Below are 18,053 nucleotides of genomic sequence, written 5' to 3'. Positions count from 1 at the left end.
TTTAATAAGGCAAACTCTTTTTTTCTAATCTTCAAAATCTCCAATAGATATAAGAGCATTTTTAAAATCTGTGGTTTAAAAGTATATAGAGCCTATATGCAGCTTTCTTTAGGGGCCATTCCAAAATAAGTGGAGTTATTATATAATTGTGTATTTGTCACTCACAATAGAAAATTATGTGGACAGCTTTCATTATAGCTGGGTAAATTTAGATAAATGAAATGTGTCAACTTAGTAATTACTAAATGTTATATGTGAAGCCATTAAAGCACGAATGCTTTTAGACACTGTTGTAGCTACAGGCTGTTTTTGTGAATTATGATTCAAAACAATAAGAGCTGGCTTGAAAGTGAGTCAAAGGAAGAAAAAAAGGTGAAAATAACATAGGAATCATTCTACTTTCAGGAAGGTTGTATTGTACTCTTTGGTAATAAGAGTGTAACAGTGAGATGCCTTTGTGTAATGACATCCTCTCCCTTTATGCTCAAAAAATGTACAATGCATAATACTTTTAATGTTTCTAAGAATGTAACTGAGGCAAAGATATTGTACTGTTTCATAGATTAAATTATGTTTCACTAACTGAGGTAAGACAAGAACCCAGAATTTACTTATTACTTATTAAAACATATCCTCTTGACACTCCTAATATTAGGCCATTTCTCAAAACCAGCAAAGTTTTGAGAATTCCTTTACAACGAACAAAATAATACAAAGTCTAAATTCCCTTACAATAAACAAAATATAGCATACATAAACATAGTACAAAGCCTGAATTCCATTACAATAAACAAAATACAGCGTACATAAACTTCATGGCAATAAGGCTATTTCAAACAATGGTAATTTACAGATGGTGTCCTAAAGCAAGCTGATCAATGTTCTCTTTTCCTTGTAAATATGTTGCAATAAGATCAAGCCATGCATTCATTTTGTTAAGCTCTGTGAATTCTCATCAGTTCAGGGAACTACCAAGTTTACCTATATTGATATTTGGCTCCAACTGAAAATGAAAAATCAATATTTTAGAGAAAGAAGTGCCCCTTGCTCTTTAAATATTCCTTTAATAGATAAGTCACAAATAAGCCTCCCTCCCTCTTTCTCCCACTCCTTCTCCCTCCCCCCAGCGTCTTGCCTGCACCCTGCCCGCCACCATCCTGTTCACAACATAGTGATAACTAACATCTGTTTGGCTACTATTTTTAAATCATTCACTGAATGCTATCAGGTTTTTAAAGATCTGTCAATTGTCCTCACCGTTTGATTGTTTCTTGTCAATGATATCTCTACCAGGTAATATAGCCCAGGAAAGGTTATACAGAACATGGTCACAGAGACAATAAATATTCTCCCAATCTCTGATTTTAAGCTGGGTACAAGGCTGCCCAGAATAAAGCAACATTTCCTAGCCTACATTCTTTCTTTTGTTTCTTTTTTTTTTTTTTTTTTTTTTTTTTTTTTTGAGACGGAGTCTCGCTCTGTCTCCCAGCCTGGAGTGCAGTGGCGCGATCTCGGCTCACTGCAAGCTCCGCCTCCCGGGTTCACGACATTCTCCTGCCTCAGCCTCCAAAGTAGCTGGGACTACAGGCGCCCGCCACCTCGCCCGGCTAGTCTTTTGTTTTTTGTTTTTTTTTTGTATTTTTAGTAGAGACAGAGTTTCACTGTTTTAGCCAGCATGGTCTCAATCTCCTGACTTCGTGATCCACCCGCCTAGTCTTCCCAAAGTGCTGGGATTACAGGAGTGAGCCCCCGCCCCCGACTTCCCAGCCTACGTTCTTTTAGGTGGAATGTAAGCGTATGTCAAAGGTAAAAACTACAGGATGTTCCTAAGGGGACATGCCCTTTTTCAAACTATTTCTTCTTCATACACTCTGAAATGGGAGTACATGGTAGCTAGATCTTACGCAGTCATCTTGGATCTCAGCGTAGAAGACACACATTGCTGATAATAAAGCAAGAAGATAGAAATAAACTGAGTCTTTCTATCTTCCACGGGGGCCCTATGCCAGCCCGTGGCCGATTGTTCCTGCCAACAAATGTAAAAGTGCCGTGGCTATCTTTCTTTTGCTATTTTTCTTTTGTCTGAATATGGACTTACGGAAATCCAAATGATGGGTGCTCTTAAGAAAAGAACACATCTTCCATTGCACTTGTCACTTAATTAAATTTATCTTTTCCGGTCACCTCTAATACTGAACTCTAACACTTTAAAATATGTTTCTAAAATAATTGAAAGCAAATATATATATGTGTGTATATGTATACATAGATATATTTAAAATTATTTTAAGAAAATGAAATCTGTGCAATGCTGGTGAAAATGAAATCTGTGTGAACATTAAACCTATATCTTCACCCTCTTCAGGGCCACACTGAAACATCCTGGTGTTATTTCACATTCTTAATAATATCCAATTCGTTAAGCCTATTCAGTCACAAAAACCTATTATAATTCCAAGTGTAATCCAAGTGTCTACCACTTGAATGTCTTCAAGAACTCTAGTCATCCTGTGTCACCTTTTCCTTTAATGTGTAAATAAAACAGCCCCAGTTCTACGCAACCCAGCAACAGCAGTGTGTCGTAGGAGTCCTTGGAGTGCTTAACTTCCTCTTGATCTGAAACCCTCCAGTTTCTTGCCCCCACGGACTCCCTGACACCCATTCTCTTCTTGCTTTCTGAATCGACTCTTTCCTTTCTTCTCTGCTTTACTCCACACTGGACACGAAACCTATTCTTACTTTAAAAAACCACACACAGGCTGATACATGTGGTTCAGGTCAAATTTCTGATCATAGACACCACAGAAATTTCTCACTGTCCACTTTTGCACTGTAGCTCCCAATTTGTATGGATTTCTTCCCCATCTTTCTTCTCTTTTCCTCAGTTTCTTGGCTCTAAGAAACCATTCTCTCCAACTCTCGAGAATGGCCCCTAATTCCTATTACCTTGTTTGCAAATCAATGTAGTCATCTTTGATGTCATATTTTATTGCAGTCCAGAAAAGAAAATGGGGAGAGGGGGACCCATAGGATCTTTCCTTTCCCAATCCAAAGTATCACTGAGGTAAAGGAAAACAAATGTCATCGTAAGAGACATAGTCTATATCTTCTGTTATGAATATAGATCAAAAGATTAGAAGTATTAGTTCTTCTTAACTTTGGGCCAGGTTAAAGTTTAAATATTTAGGGAGGGCTTTATCCTAAATGAGAAAAGTCTCTGTTAATGAAAGGGATAGCTGTAGAACATCTACTCCTGTCCTTCAGATCACATTCTGCAGGATTGTGATTTTTTTTCTTCATCATTATGTAAACCCATCCCCCTCTACATATAACAGCACCAGGGTCTTCTAGGTGACTTCTAGGGCAGTGCTCTTTCCATTAAATCCCATTGCTTTTCAAACCATTTTATTGGAGTTTCTAAACCCATTTTGATCTCCTGTACAAAAGGAACAGTCGTTAATGACCACTTTGAATAGTATGTCTCTTGAGTGAATTAATGAGAAGGCTGTCTCATTCCTTTGAGTAAGGGCATGACCAGACCACATTTACTTTTCATAAGTGAAGAAACTCTCTCATCATAACTATGTAATCCTCATATACAGAATGAAAATTATTTCTTAGAAAAAAAAAGTCCTGAAAATGAATTCCTATAGAAGATTCAGTCTCAGAATTTTCAGAATCAGTTTTGTTTTTCAATAGATTATGATCTATTGGATACTTTTTATCTGCTAGTCATCACACTGGTCACTAGAGCTATTTAAAGATAAGTAGGATTTAATTGTACATTCTAGAGGAGGGGAAAAGTAGAAAAGAGATATGATAAAGGTATGATAAGGAGCTATGTGAGTGCAAAGAAGGGCCCTTATTCCAGTCAGAGAAGTATCACCTATGGTTTCATGAGGGATACAATATCTCAGCTAAATTTTCAAATTTTAAAAAAAGTTAGCCAGAAAATAAGGGCTCAGAGGATATTTTATTCAAGGGAAACAATATGAGCAAAGATTTAGAGGATTAAACTTCATGTGCAAGGAATTTAGAATTGCTGTAACATTAACTGCAAAGTGACAAATGGAAGAAAGTAAGCTGTGCTTTCCTTATGTATGTATATACATATTTGTGTTCCATCTGCATCTGTCTTCCTTATTAGCTCTTTGAGAGTGGGAGTTTCATCTATTTTTTTCTTCTGCACCTAAAACAACGTTGGTCACATATTAGATTAAAAATATTGGTTGAATGACTGAATGACTCTAAAGGTAGCCAGGGTGGGAGACAGTATACAGTATAGGGATGAAGAACATGAGCTCTGTCCAAAGAAAACCTGTATACACAAAAAATAGAAAACATGTGTAAGAATGTGCATAGCAGTTCACAAATAAAAAAATTATGGCCACAACCCAATGCCAATCAACTAAAAAGTAGATCAATAAAATGTAGAACATTCACAAAATGGCTTATTATCTAGTAATCAGAGTATAATAATGTAGATCAATTTTAGCAATAATAAGTCCCAAAAGATTCCATACATCATGATAGGTTTTTTGAAGTGAAAAGCATCTAACATAAAAATATATGTTTTGGGAATACATATAATAGTAATAAGACCATATAAAAAGAAAAGTAAATTCTTAATAATGGTTACTTCAGGGAAATAGTGGAAAGGAAATAAATGAAAGGACCACATTTTGTAAATTATTGTCAAGGTCTTACCTTGTGTTTGGGATAGCACTTGGGGGCATTTATCACATTATTAAAAATAATAAATTATCCATGCATGGCAACAATAAGAATGTGTCATGAAACAAAACACTAAACCAATTTTGTGTAATTACAGCTCAAAGAATAAAAAGAAGGGGAAAAAAATGTTTTCCTGGACACTTGCTTTCTCCTGGTAGTGGGGATAGGGACAAAGGGTATTCTGTGCTCTGGTATCAGGTCGTCTGGGTTCAAATTCCAAACATACAGCATCCTAGCTGTGTTATCTTGAACAAATTCCTTAAAGGCTTTATGCCTCAGTTTCTTCAACCATAAATAGCAGTTAAAACAGCACCTTCATTTTACAGTTGGTTTGAGATTACATTAAATATACATAAATGCATGTGCCTGGCACTTAGTGCTAAGTAAATGTGGTGATAAATCTGAAGAATAATTAAATATTGGCTGTTAACAATACAGGGCTAGAAAATGGAAGACCTTATGTATTATACTAAATAGTTTCTGCTTTACCTGCAAAGGCTTTCAGATTCCAGAAATAGTTTAAGTCAGGAAATAACATCATTAGATTTCTATTTTTCAACAGGTCTCTCTAATTGCAATATTATGAAGGGGTGTAATACTTCCAGCAGGGAGGCCAATCAATATATTATTACAATAGTTATGATGAGAGATTATGAAAGTCTTAACTAAGGCTCTAATAGTGGAGGAGGAAGAGAAGGGGACAGAAATTGTGAAATAGTAAGGAAATGGAATTTTGTTGCACAGTTATGCATGAAATGAGGAGCTTGGAATGACTCCCAGGATTCAGGATCGTGGGGTGAGTGAGTGTTGACACTGTTCCCATGATTGGAAATATAGAAAGAGTGGAGATTTCTCAGTCTTGGCATCACTGACATTTTGCTGTGAACAAGTCCTGTATATAAAGAAAGAGAATATTTAAAGGGAAAGATCATGAGTTCAGTATTGTATATGTTAAATATGTTGGCTTTGAGATGTCTGTGGGGCATACAGCTAGTGCTAATAAAGATTTGGATGGCAAGAGTATGCAATTCAGAAGAAACGTCAGAATTTCCAGTATAAATTTGGACTCTTGATTCATATACTATAAGCCATAGGAGGCAATGAGTTCACCTAGGTGGGGCATGTGGAGTAAGAATATAAAAGCATTCAGGATATAAGTTTGGAGAGCACACCAGTTCAGGATGAGCAGAAGATACACCAGTGTGTAAGTTAATTTTAGGCATCAACTTGACTTGATTAAGGAATGCCTAGAGAACTGGTAAAGCATTACTTCTGGGATTGACTGTGAGGGTGTTTCTAGAGGAGACTGCCATGTGAGTCAGTAGACTGAGTGAAGAAGATCCACCCTTAATGCGGGTGAGCACAATCCAATCAGTTGGGGGCTGGATGGAATCAAAAAGGCAGACGAAGGATGATTTTCTCTCTTTCTTGGGTCTGGGACACTCTTCTTCTCCAGACCTTGGACATCACAACTCCAGGATCTTTGGCCTTTGGATTCCAGGACTTATACCAGTGTCCTCCCCTGGTTCTCAGGCCTTTGGCCTCTGACTGAGAGTTATTCGATAAGCTTTCCTGGTTCCGAGGTATTCAGAGTTGGACTGATGCATGCTACCAGCATTCCAGGACACCAGCTTGCAGATGGCCTTTTGTGGGACCTCTCAGACACCATAATCATGTGAGCCAGTTCCCCTAATAAATCCCCCTTTCTATATCTATGTCTGTCCTACTGATTCTCTCTGAAGAACCCCGTCTAATACAACCAGCAAATAGATTTTTTTCATTGTGTTATTGCATCCTCTGGGACCTCCACTAGAGTGCTATACCACTAGAGTGCTATATAGCAGTGATACCAAGCATTAGTGTGTTTTTCTCAAGTACAATAAGAGTGCTTCCAAAATATTCATCATTTGGAATGACGTTTCTGGCAAATTTTGGTAGACATCAATGGGAAGATTGTTAAAGAGATTATTTCTAAGGAGATTAAAAATAGATAGACCAAGCACACAGGTGAAGGAATAGGCTTGAACAAAGAAGCATACAAAAAAGAATGTAACTCTTTCTCCAAGAATAGAGAAAGGAGGTGAGAATGGGTTTTGGCTGTTTTCTAGTAATTACCTCCTTTTCTTTTATATAAAATATATGAAGTGCTTAACTTAGTTAGACAAACTCTAATAACCATTCTGCCAATAAAATCAGAACAATATTTTGGACTGTAAGTTTGTAGGTTTAGTGGATGAAGAAGAGCTCATGCCTAATAGCCTCAAGTTTTTTGTTTTTGTTATGTTTGCTTTTTTTTTTTTTTTAAGTAGTAGACCATCTGGATGCAGATGTTTTTAAATGGATTCAAAGTGCCCCCCGAAGGTTAGTCAAAGCTATATTTATATGGTAGACCTGAACAAGGCTAATTCCACTTAGAGAAAGTAACCCTTAAATATGATTTTTCTCCATGTTCAAAATAAATTATATTGTTGCTACAATAAGTCAAATTCTACTGTTGCTACAAACTTCAAAAACATTTGAAGTTTGAGAAAGTTCCTTCAGACTGAGATTAAATAATCCTCTTGGAGAAAAAGGAAGATGGTGAAACAGACGATACAGAATCAGGGGTTGGGGAATACACCAAACTGCAGCCCAGGAACCAAACTCTCCTGTTTCTCTAGAGCCCATGGGCACCGCATGAACCAGCTAGCATTATGAGGTGCATAGGGCATCTGTCCTGTGTCCTGATCCACAGCAGCACCTGCCCTCTAGCTGGCAGCTGAGTCTTGTTGCTACACAGGACCAGCACTCTCTGACACCTGAACATTAGGGACTTCACTGTCAGCATTGAGTGGTAGAATCTCAGTCCAGGAGTCACCTCACCACCAGACCCCAGCCCCTGGAATCAGTTCCTCTTCCTCCAGAGAATATCTCCACTGAAACACAACTGCATGTGAAGTTTGCCCACCACTGAGGGACTGTCCATTCCAGGCAAACATAGTGGGAAACAGCAGGCGTTTTCTCTCTCAAGACATAAGTATCCTCAATTTTGCCTCTTAGCCCTACAAAGGCTAAAACATTTACTATCTGGAACAGAAAAAGTTTGGTGATCTCTGGCATAGATCAATTAGTGGAAACAGAGTAAGAGAAGGAGCCAAAGATAAAAATTTGTTCCATAGAAAATTACATCCATTTGCCTAGCTACGGAAAACGTATCCTTTTCTTCCTAGATAAACTAAATTACCATTTGTAAACAATATGACTTTGTTATAATTAAGGTAACTCAGTATTTCTCTACAAAGCTACAATTAATATTTTAGGCTTGAGAAGTCCTGTGTACTGAAGTATATTTAGGGCCATCCCTAGCCCATAATAATTGCTGCAGGTAGCAAACCCCCTACCCTCACCCAGCACAGTTATGAAAATCAGTGTCGTCAGATATTGCCAAATGTAGCCTGGGGAGTGGGGCAAAACTCACTCTCAGTTGAAGATTACTGGAGTAATTAATTGGCAATGAGCTCTCCTAGATTTGTCCACTTCCATTCTATCACTATTTTAACTTTATAAAAATTACTTCATCACTTCAGGGAAATTATTTTAGTCGTATTCTTTCCTCAATCAGTATGAGAACTTTAATCACTGAGACATCTGTACCAGAATGCTCCCCTAGTGATGTGTATAGGCGGGCAGGAAGAATGGCAAGGAAGGACGGGATGTAAAAGAGGTAGAGGGCGAAGTGGGGAGGTGAAGGAGGCAGAGGGTGAAAGCAGAGAGGAAAAGTGATTAGGCCAACCATAATGCCACGCCCAGCCCCCACATCCACTGGACACATGGAAACCAAGGAACCAGGACCACAAACTGAGGATCTGTTCTCTAATATCTTGAAGTAGTCCCAAGGTTTGCCAAAGAGAAACAGGCCAGAAGCAAGGATTAAAACAGGACTGCAGAGCTAGGAAGATGATGGCAAGCACAAGACATCACACAGAAATGGGGAAACATCTGAGACAGTTGCTTTGAGAGACTTCGTTGGCTATGGCTTTTATTTGTCATCTACCATATGGCATTTTAACTGCCTAGCAACGTTGAAAGGGCCAGAGTAGATAGTGACATACTGATCTGATCTTTTTGGGACATATGTTAGCTAAGAGAAGTCAAATTCTTCATTCAGAAATCACTTTCTGAGATGGAAGACATGGTGATGCACCTGTGGTTACATGAAGACAAATTATGTTTCCTAAGGCTTCAAGTTTTCTGTGATTCATGGACAGGAAATGGGGCTTAGTGTGCCAAAACAGCCATCCAAGCTAAGATGGAACATATATAGGAACTCCCAAGAGGCGTTTGAGCAGAAAAAGCTAAGAGCGGTAAGGTCTTCCTGTTGCTTTGCACCCTCACTGTTGCAGCCCACCGAACATCTCTGTTTAGTCTTTTTTTTCTACTAGTTGCGAATGTGTCTTGGTATTCAAGGGCTTGCCAGACAATCCTCTGTAGGTCCTGGTTCCTTCTTTCATCATAGCAACATCCTTAACACTCAGATAGTGATGTACAGGATTACACATGTCTCTGAATATAAGTTTTTTTTTCTGTGTATTTTCAGTACTTTGTGTTCTGTCCCTCTTATTTTTATTAGAGTGCCTTGTTCCCACATAATTCCCTGCTGTGACTGGGACAGTTGTCTGCATCACTGCAGGTTCTTAGTAAATGCTGCCCGCCTGCCTGACCACTCAGACAAGGACTCCCATCCCCAGCATATTAATGACAGGACTTCTGTTGAGATGACATAGCTGTTGTGTTATGTCTATGCTGGAGAGTCTTTGATCTCTGTTGGTCTCTGCCTCATTATCTCTTTTTCTAAAGGCTTTATCAGTCATACACACAAGAATTCTAGCCATGTATTTCCCTTAGGAATAAGAATATGGGCAAGAATAGCAAAATGAGATTCGGCTTAGAAAAGTGCACAGAATTTTTCCTAAGAGATTCTAAGAATAAGGAGAAAAATTCAATGAATTGGAGAGGAGTAAATTTAAAAGAAAGAGAGAGGAAGACAAATAGCAGAACAATAGTACCTCTCTTGATGGTTTGCCCTTGAAGACTCCTGATCAATTTATACTTGTCTTAATGAGAGACCACAGTCTCCTTGTCTCCTTGAGAGCAATGTCCAGTGTGTGTGTGAGTGCGTGTGTGCGTGTGCGTGTGCATGTGCATGTGCAGGCACATGTGTGTTTTAATCTAGTACCCCTATATGTACATATAATAAACAGCAATTATCCTTCCCTCTACGTAACCCTTAATGTTCTTCTTACAATAATATTCTTGGGAGACGCTGGAGGACAAGTTATAAGATCAGATAGTTTTGGAAACACCTTTTCTCATAGGCGCATCCCTCACATCCTCATTGTTTAACTTTGCATTATACTGTGTGTCCCAGCTTTGTTTGACCCCGAAGCCCTTCCATCATGTCATTCCTAGTTCTATTCCATTGCCAAGCTGGGAACACTTTGCATTGCAGGGTGAGGTTAGAGAAAGAACTATAGCAGCAGCTAGAGACTGCTGTCCTAAATGCATCTCCCCTCCATTACTATAATCTTACCAGGGGGCAGGAGAGCACCGGATGGGGCAGCCTCTCTCTCCTCTCAAAGCAGAAAGCTTTCATTAGCAGACTCAGCTAGGAACAGAAAGGATGAAACACACACACTTACTCCCTCGTGACTTTCCAGAAAGCATTCCAGAGGATTCCAGAAGGCAGCCTGAAGCCAGCAGCAGGACCATGTCCAGCACTGACCCAGGCAGGAGCCTGCTGGGGTTTGGATGGGACTTTGACAGCCAAAAGACTGTCAAGTCAAAAGAGTATCTTAAAAGGGAAGGTGGGCGAGAGAGACACCAGCCTGCTGTCCTTTTCTCGTAAAAACAAAGGCTGCAATAAACCATCATGACCTCCCAGGCCAGGCAACTCACTGGGCTTCCTTTTGGCTCTTTTCATTCTGCTTGGAACCCTATGAGTGACAGTTACGGTATGAAAAAAGAAAAAGACAAGTTACGACACCTGTTCTTTCTCTTCCTTCCTTAATATAAGCTTCAAATCCTGCAGAAAGGCCAGAAGTTAGACTATGACTCTCTGTACTGTCTGCTGTTAATGAGGCCTCCAGTGACATTTCCCCGCTAGACATTGAAACAGGTAACGACATTGGTTCTGAAACAGGAGAGGTGGATCACACCTGGGGCATCCATGATTATTTCCATCTGCTGGCCCCTACCTTGGGGGAACCCTAGCTATGGCAGGTATACTAATCACAGCAGAGTGGCTGGGATAAAAGACCCTGGATTATTGGGGTGATGGTCATGCTAGCCTACAGACCTTTGTGCCGATACTTCTCTCAGGGAGTCTGCAAGTGAGCTGCCTGTGTAGGGAGAGATACTGGTTCCTGAGAGCTTTTGCAGTCCTTCAGCTACTTACAGGGAAGAAGATACCTCTAAGGCTTATGCCATGCATTTGTTGATACTCAGTAGGTGGGTTATGTCGGCTTCATCTAGAATCTAATCTGCATGCAAACAAAAAACAACCTGTTACCAAGACTAATATGTTTGCTTTTCCAAAGTCTGTCACCAGTTCAAAGCCTCTGAGAATAAGACTCTCAGAAAATGCTTCCTAAGATGGCGATGATTATGGCTGCTTCCTGAGTAGGTTGATGTCTTTGGATAGAGAGTGTGAGCATTTATACTTCTCACCATCCCACCCTCTTCAGATATCATCTCTATAGGCTAATGCATGCAGCTCTGCCTTGGCACAAATGTTGCCCATTTGTGTTAGTCATGAACTGGCTCTTTCATCTGATCCATTTTACGCTCTCATTTTTTCCCCCTTCAGTGTGTCATTACATTCTGAGCAATTGCCACTTCCCTGACTATGATTGATCCCCACTTATTTCATCCTGCATGCGAAGTATTTGATTTCAAGTGTGGTTCATTCTGCTCGGTGAACTCATTATAAAGTCAAGCTGAACATCTCACAGATGTGAAGCACCTTGTCTTTGAGGTTCAGCAATCTAATTTGGAATCTCATTATAGAACTTCTACTAGTAGTGGGCACAGGGGCAACTACCTGGCTGGCATTTTCCTGCCCATCTCCTATCCCATAAAGAAACTGTCATTTCAATACAGGCATGCCAGAATATTCCCCATTTTGGAAAATAGCTTTATTTATCTCTCCACAAATGCCTCTTGGCACTGATGAGAGAGTAATACTTTGTAGGCAATTTTATTAAGCATCTCAGGAGGTCAGGTGCTGAAAGAGACAGCTCACAGCTGCTTGCCTCCCATCTAGTTAGTAGGCTTCTTTATGGATCTGATGTTACATTTTCTAAGGTTTGTAGTGTGGTTGTCATTTTGCTAAGAATCTGTATACCAAGAATCTTTGCTTGGTACCGTAATACAGTTTAACTCAGGGAGCACTGATTTCTGGTGTGTCTATGGCGAATGAAGGGAGAATGGGGTTGAAATGGAAAGTTCACTTTATTTCCAGAGAAATGCACTGATTCTGAAAGATTGATGCATTCATTTTTTTTTTCGCTTATTTGGTGCTTTCAAAACCAATAAGCATCCAAGGCGCAGTTCTCACTGCTAATGAAGTTTTTGTGGTTTGTTTTTTTTTTTCACTTTCGATTTTAAAACTTTGGTAAGGAGAATATTTGCTTTTCCAATTGCAATTGTTTCCATTCACCTATAGAGCAGGCTGAGCCTTCAAGAGAACTGTACCTTTGTTTCTTTGCTATGAAAATGTAAGTAGATTTATTTAACCACATAGAAGGAAAAGTGAACTAATACATATATTAATGAATAGGGATAGATTCATGTGGTTATGTTCAGCAACACACATAGATTTTTATCTTGCAATTCAGTTCAGCAAAAATACAGATTTTCTGGGATCACACCCCATCTCCTGACTTCTCCATTTAATCTAGAAAAGGGGTCAACAAACCACAGCCTGTGAGCCAAACCCATCCGACTGCCTGCTTTTGTAAATAACATTGTTTGGAACACAGGCACATATATTAATTTATGTTCATTCCTGCTTTCCAGCTGCCCAGACGGTTTAGTAGTAGAGACAGAAACCATATATCCCTCAAACCTAAAGTGTTTACTATCTGAACTTTTACAGGAAAAGTTTGGTGACCTCTAATCTGGGAAAAGAGACCTTACAGTTCTATTTAATTCACATGTAACAAAGCATGTGTTTTGAAAATAATTTTCAGTAGGATAACTGAGAGGAGAATTACAATGAGCATGGAATGAGAATCTGACCCTACTGACTGTCAAAAAAGGTTTATGAATGTTAAACCTCTGCTTTTTCTACCCAAGAGGTCTTTGAATGGAATGATAAATTAATAACAACAATGTGATATAATTTATTCATATTTGAATGGTATTTTTGACTTGGAAAGCTTCCTCTCCACTGACTTTTGATTTCCACTTATGGACTGGGGAATTAATTATTTCATTTTATTTTTATTGCATTTCATTTGGGTCAGATGCATTGCTCAGGAAAGGTGGAATTAGGAATAAGTGACACTCAAGTTTTATAGCACATTCACCTCATAAAATTGTCTCAGTGCCTTATTTCCCCCCGTTTGGTGCCCCCTTCTGACAGTTCCCTCTCCTTGGCATGACCCTTCAGGAAGTACTGGCAGATTCAGTACCATAAGGGCTGGCTCCTATCACACATCACTGTGCAGTTGGGAGGATGTCACCACATGACTATTCCTCCTGGAGTCAACTCACAGACTTTGAGTTACATCCAATCATTCAAACAGGTACAGTGAGGCAATGAAATTAGATGGATGAATACAGGCAGATACCTGTAGATAGATGATGTAGATAGGTAGGTAGATTAGACAGATAATAGATAGATGATAGATAGATAGATAGATAGATAGATAGATAGATAGATAGATACATACATACATACATACATACATACATACATACATACATCAATAGACAAAGGGACAGAAACAGAGACAGGCAGAAGAAAACACAAGACTAGGAGTTCAAAGACCTAGATTCAAGTTTTGTCTCTGCACTTACCTTAGCCAAGCCAGGAAGGTCAGGTGCTAAAAGAGACAGCTCACAGCTGCTTGCCTTCCATCTAGTTAGTAGGCTTCTCTGCAAATAATAATAATGTATTGTAAGAATGTTATATGATATTTTACAAGAAAATATGATAATATAACTGAAAGTACTTTTAATTTGTAAGTTAATCTAAGTTATTACAATTATGACAGGATAAAAATTACTTTTTACCTCAAAGTTCACAGCCTCTCCTTTGACCCACAAAAGAGATTTCTCACATTGCCCAAGTCAACCCGCTCCTTCCTCCTTGCTTTCAATCAGAAGGAAGTGTGTGCCGCTAGAGATGAGATAGGTCAACAAGCCTTGTTAAGGAATGGAGTGTGTGGAGACACAGAGTGTAGGAGGAAGGACACTGGGTTGGGGAATATGCCATAAGTCTGGGAATTGCAGAGAAAAGCCCTCCAGAGCAACTTCTAGTGTGTGATGGAAACGAGAGGAGAAAAGAAAGAAGAGTTTTCGTAAGTGCTACTCGGGTGATACAGCTCACTACCCGTCACAGGCTGAGAGATGCAAATTAAAATTTGTTACTTTGGAACTTGTTGGTTGCTTGAATTTGTTTTATTTAAACTGGAAAATACCAATGGAAACTGAACAGAATAGTTCATTCAGACTTTTAAGGGTGTATTATATGTTTTTATTATTTATGGGTCCCTGGTTTGATTTTATACTATTACTTTTAAGAAGGCCTAAATTTATACAAATGTGTAATTTTAGGTATATATTAAAAACCGTCTGATTTAAAAAGCTTTTCTCTAAAGCCAGTGAGAAATGCCTGATATTGATATTTTCCAGACAATGTTAGGGCACCATTTCCTGTGTGTTGCAGTCAGAAGATTAGTTCAGAGATTTTTCAAACTGGGGAATGTGTGAGGTGTAATGAGTGTATAGTTTGAAAGAAAATACACATACTCAACCTATTGTTTTCTGCAAACAAACTAAAGAGAATATGACACACATCTCTCATCCATTGGTGATATGGAAAATACTGAACCAGAAGGCCCTTAAAGGATACAAATCCTAACACATGAAAAATGTTTAAAGAGATTGAGAAACCTGCTAGTCAGTCACTAGGACTCTAGGATTGAGTTAGCATGATGATAAACTTGCCCTAAAGTATTTGGGAAAAAAGTTAAACATATATATGTTTTACACAGATTATTCCATTTAACCCACTCGATACCTCTTAAAGAAGGTATAAAGGTCATTATGGTATAGAAACAAGGTTGAGATTTACAAACCTGCTTATATATAGTAAGTGGTAGAGGTGACATTTGCACCAAGGTGTTTTGGTTCCAAAGCCCTGTTTCTACTAAGCTGTAGTCCCCTGCTGGGTGACTGGCAATGTCAGGCCCACAGGCTTCAAGATGAGTTGACTTTATGAAGGGTTTAAGTGACATTCCAGGGTGGCATAATTAATTAGTGATGTCCTAAACTCCTAATCTTCTGAATCACATTCATACCTATTCCTCAAACTGCAGATCAGATAAAACAGACAAATAGTACCTGGGACCAGCTCTCCAGGAGCAATGGAAAGGCTTGTTGGCTTCCACTAATGGTGCTGCTTCTTAAATTTTTTTCTGTCAGTATCTTCTGGTCATCTTGCCTTTTTTCTCATTTTCTATATCAAACAAATATGGCCCAAATTCAGATTTTGATATATTATGATTTTCACAATTTCTAGAAGAGAGTCAAACTGTATTAGTTTCCCATGTCTACCATTTAAGAAACTACCACACAGTTCATCACTTAAAAATCAAAAATTTATTTTCTCGCAGTTCTGGAGACCAGAAGTACAAAGTCAAAATCAAGGTGTTGACATGCTTGGTTTCTTCTAGAGGCTCAGCGAGAGAATCCGTTCCATGTTTTTCTCCTGGCTTCTGGTGGTTGCCGGCAAGTCTTGGTGTTCCTTGGCTTGTAGCTGCATAACTCCAATCTTTGTCACCATCTTTATCTGGTCTCTGTGGCTCTGTGCCTTCTCCTTTCTTATTTCTTATAAGGATACTCTGCATTGGAGTCAGGGCCCAAGCCAAGTCCAGGATAATCTCATTTCAAGATCCTTAATTTAATTACATTTAAAGATGATTTCCAGATAAGGTTATATTCAAATGCACTGCATTAGGACTACAGATAGGTTTGAGTAGACACAATTCAACCTAGTACACCTCAAAGACGTTGTGACCCAGGAAGCGATTAACTAAGCCCACAGAAGCAATAGGCTCTACACACCATATTCCAACCATAAACAAAAGGAGGCTTCTCATTCTAACCTCTCAGCATCATTAACATGTATGCTGCCAGCTGAGATTTTCAAGGATTCAACAATGCAGACTAGGCTATGTTGGAATTAAATGAGGTTCTTGGAGAAATGGACTGTGGTCTGAACCCCAATAGCTTGGCACAAGCCAAGATTGTGCCATTGCACCACCCTGACCTTAGGTAAGTCATTAAATGCCCTTCAGCTTTAGTTTCCTCATCTATAAAATGGGACAACAATAGTAACATCTATAACCAATTTTTCACTGCTATATATAAAAGTGCTTTGTAAATTACACAATAGTTATTTTCACTATTAGCTAGTTCAAAGCCCAAGTAAATAACTCTGTTTCCTTTTTTATTTTGTATAGCTTCTCCTTCTTCTGTTTTTTAAGGAGCAGCATTATCCTTACAGCATTTTTTGAAGACATTTTGTGTATCAGACCCTGGGCATGATCTAAAATGGCTTTCTGTATCTTATATTTACAGTGAAATGATTATATACAGGTGTGTATGGGAAAGCAGAGGTGACATTAACAACAGTTAATTTAGGAAATCAAATGCTTCATAAGTAGGAGATGTATCTAAATATTTCACTATATTCATGACTCAAAATATGGCTCATCCTAATAGCAGATACCCAAGAAAAAAAGAGAGGGAAAAGTTAAATGTCTTTCACAAATATCATGTAAACTTGTCCTTCTGAAAACATTTTCATGATCATTTAAAAGGAAATGAATAATATAATTCAAAAATATAAATAGATGATCATATTGGACTGCAATGAGAGCAGATGTTTTAAGTTATGTAAAATCTTACCCCATCTGGTAAACAGTAAAAATGTCTCAACAGCAACCCACAGATGAAATGTTGCCAATAAAGCAAGTATAGCGGGGACTGACTAGAAGTCAATTTTACTGGATTACTTCATAAAATGCTTAAAGGCTATTAATATGCACATAATAATTTTACCGCTTACAGCAATTACCATTCTGAAAACTATTTTTAAAAATTTTAGAAATTTCATCTAATTTCATAAATTTCACCATAAATCACATTTGTTAAATTAAACAGCTTATTTTCTCCCAGAGTACCTTGAACTTAGAAATATATCCTGGAGTAGTTATATGTTTAAGTTAATTAAGACATTTACTCCATCTCCAATCTAATCAGGATGAGTACCAATAAGACAGAATAAAATTAGAGATGGACCAGACTCCCACTGTTGCAGATCCCATTCTGTTTGTGAAGAGTAGGTGGATCTATCAGGAACATTTGGTTTATGTCAGTTTGCCTTGTAGCTGGGTTTCATTGTGTGAACTATTTCCAGTTTTTTCAGCTACAAATAGGTGGCTACCAATATAAACTTGCTGCATTATTCCAAGTTGAATTATTACCAGAAAACTTTTCTAAGAGCAATAGACTTGGATCTCTTCGAGCAGAAAGTCTGTTCTTAAGATTCTTCCCCATTTGGGTCTAAAAGTTGTTATTCCCATCACATTTCTTGTCCCCTTCTTTAAACTATTCTATGGAAACCCAGTACCATTTCATTCATTCATTCTAAATAGAAGAAAGGCCAGAAAGTTACCCCACACTACAAAGAAATCTGTAAAAAGTTAATTACTCCCAGGTATGTGTAAACTCCTACTTAGAACAATAAAGGAATTTTGTAAATTTATGAAGAGTAACCCTAAATGAAGAGAGAAATAAAGGGAAGGGAGGGGATTTTATTACAAAGACAAATTATTGTACTAGTTTTTTAATGTGTTCTGTGAATTCAATTAAAGGGGTGTCACACTCACACAAACAGATACCACCCCCCACTCTCCAGGGCTCTATTTATACTAGAAGATTGTTTATTATTGTTTAGCCAAACCTTGTTCATAAATCAGTAGAAATGAAACAATTAAAACTAACTGACCAAAACAAAGAACATGAAAAATTTGAATTAAGTATTCTTT

General features: G+C 38.3%; 1 pseudogene; it reads right to left on the bottom strand.

Moving 5' to 3' along the window:
• The window catches only part of LOC102121976 (protocadherin-8-like), a 361,142-nt pseudogene that overhangs the window by 56,525 nt on the left and 286,564 nt on the right, over positions 1-18,053 (bottom strand).

This window comes from Macaca fascicularis, chromosome 17 (assembly GCF_037993035.2).
Source record: "Macaca fascicularis isolate 582-1 chromosome 17, T2T-MFA8v1.1".
NCBI lineage: Eukaryota > Metazoa > Chordata > Mammalia > Primates > Cercopithecidae > Macaca > Macaca fascicularis.
The sequence above is the reverse complement of the archived record's forward strand: the minus strand, read 5'-3'. Positions and strand labels throughout refer to the sequence as shown.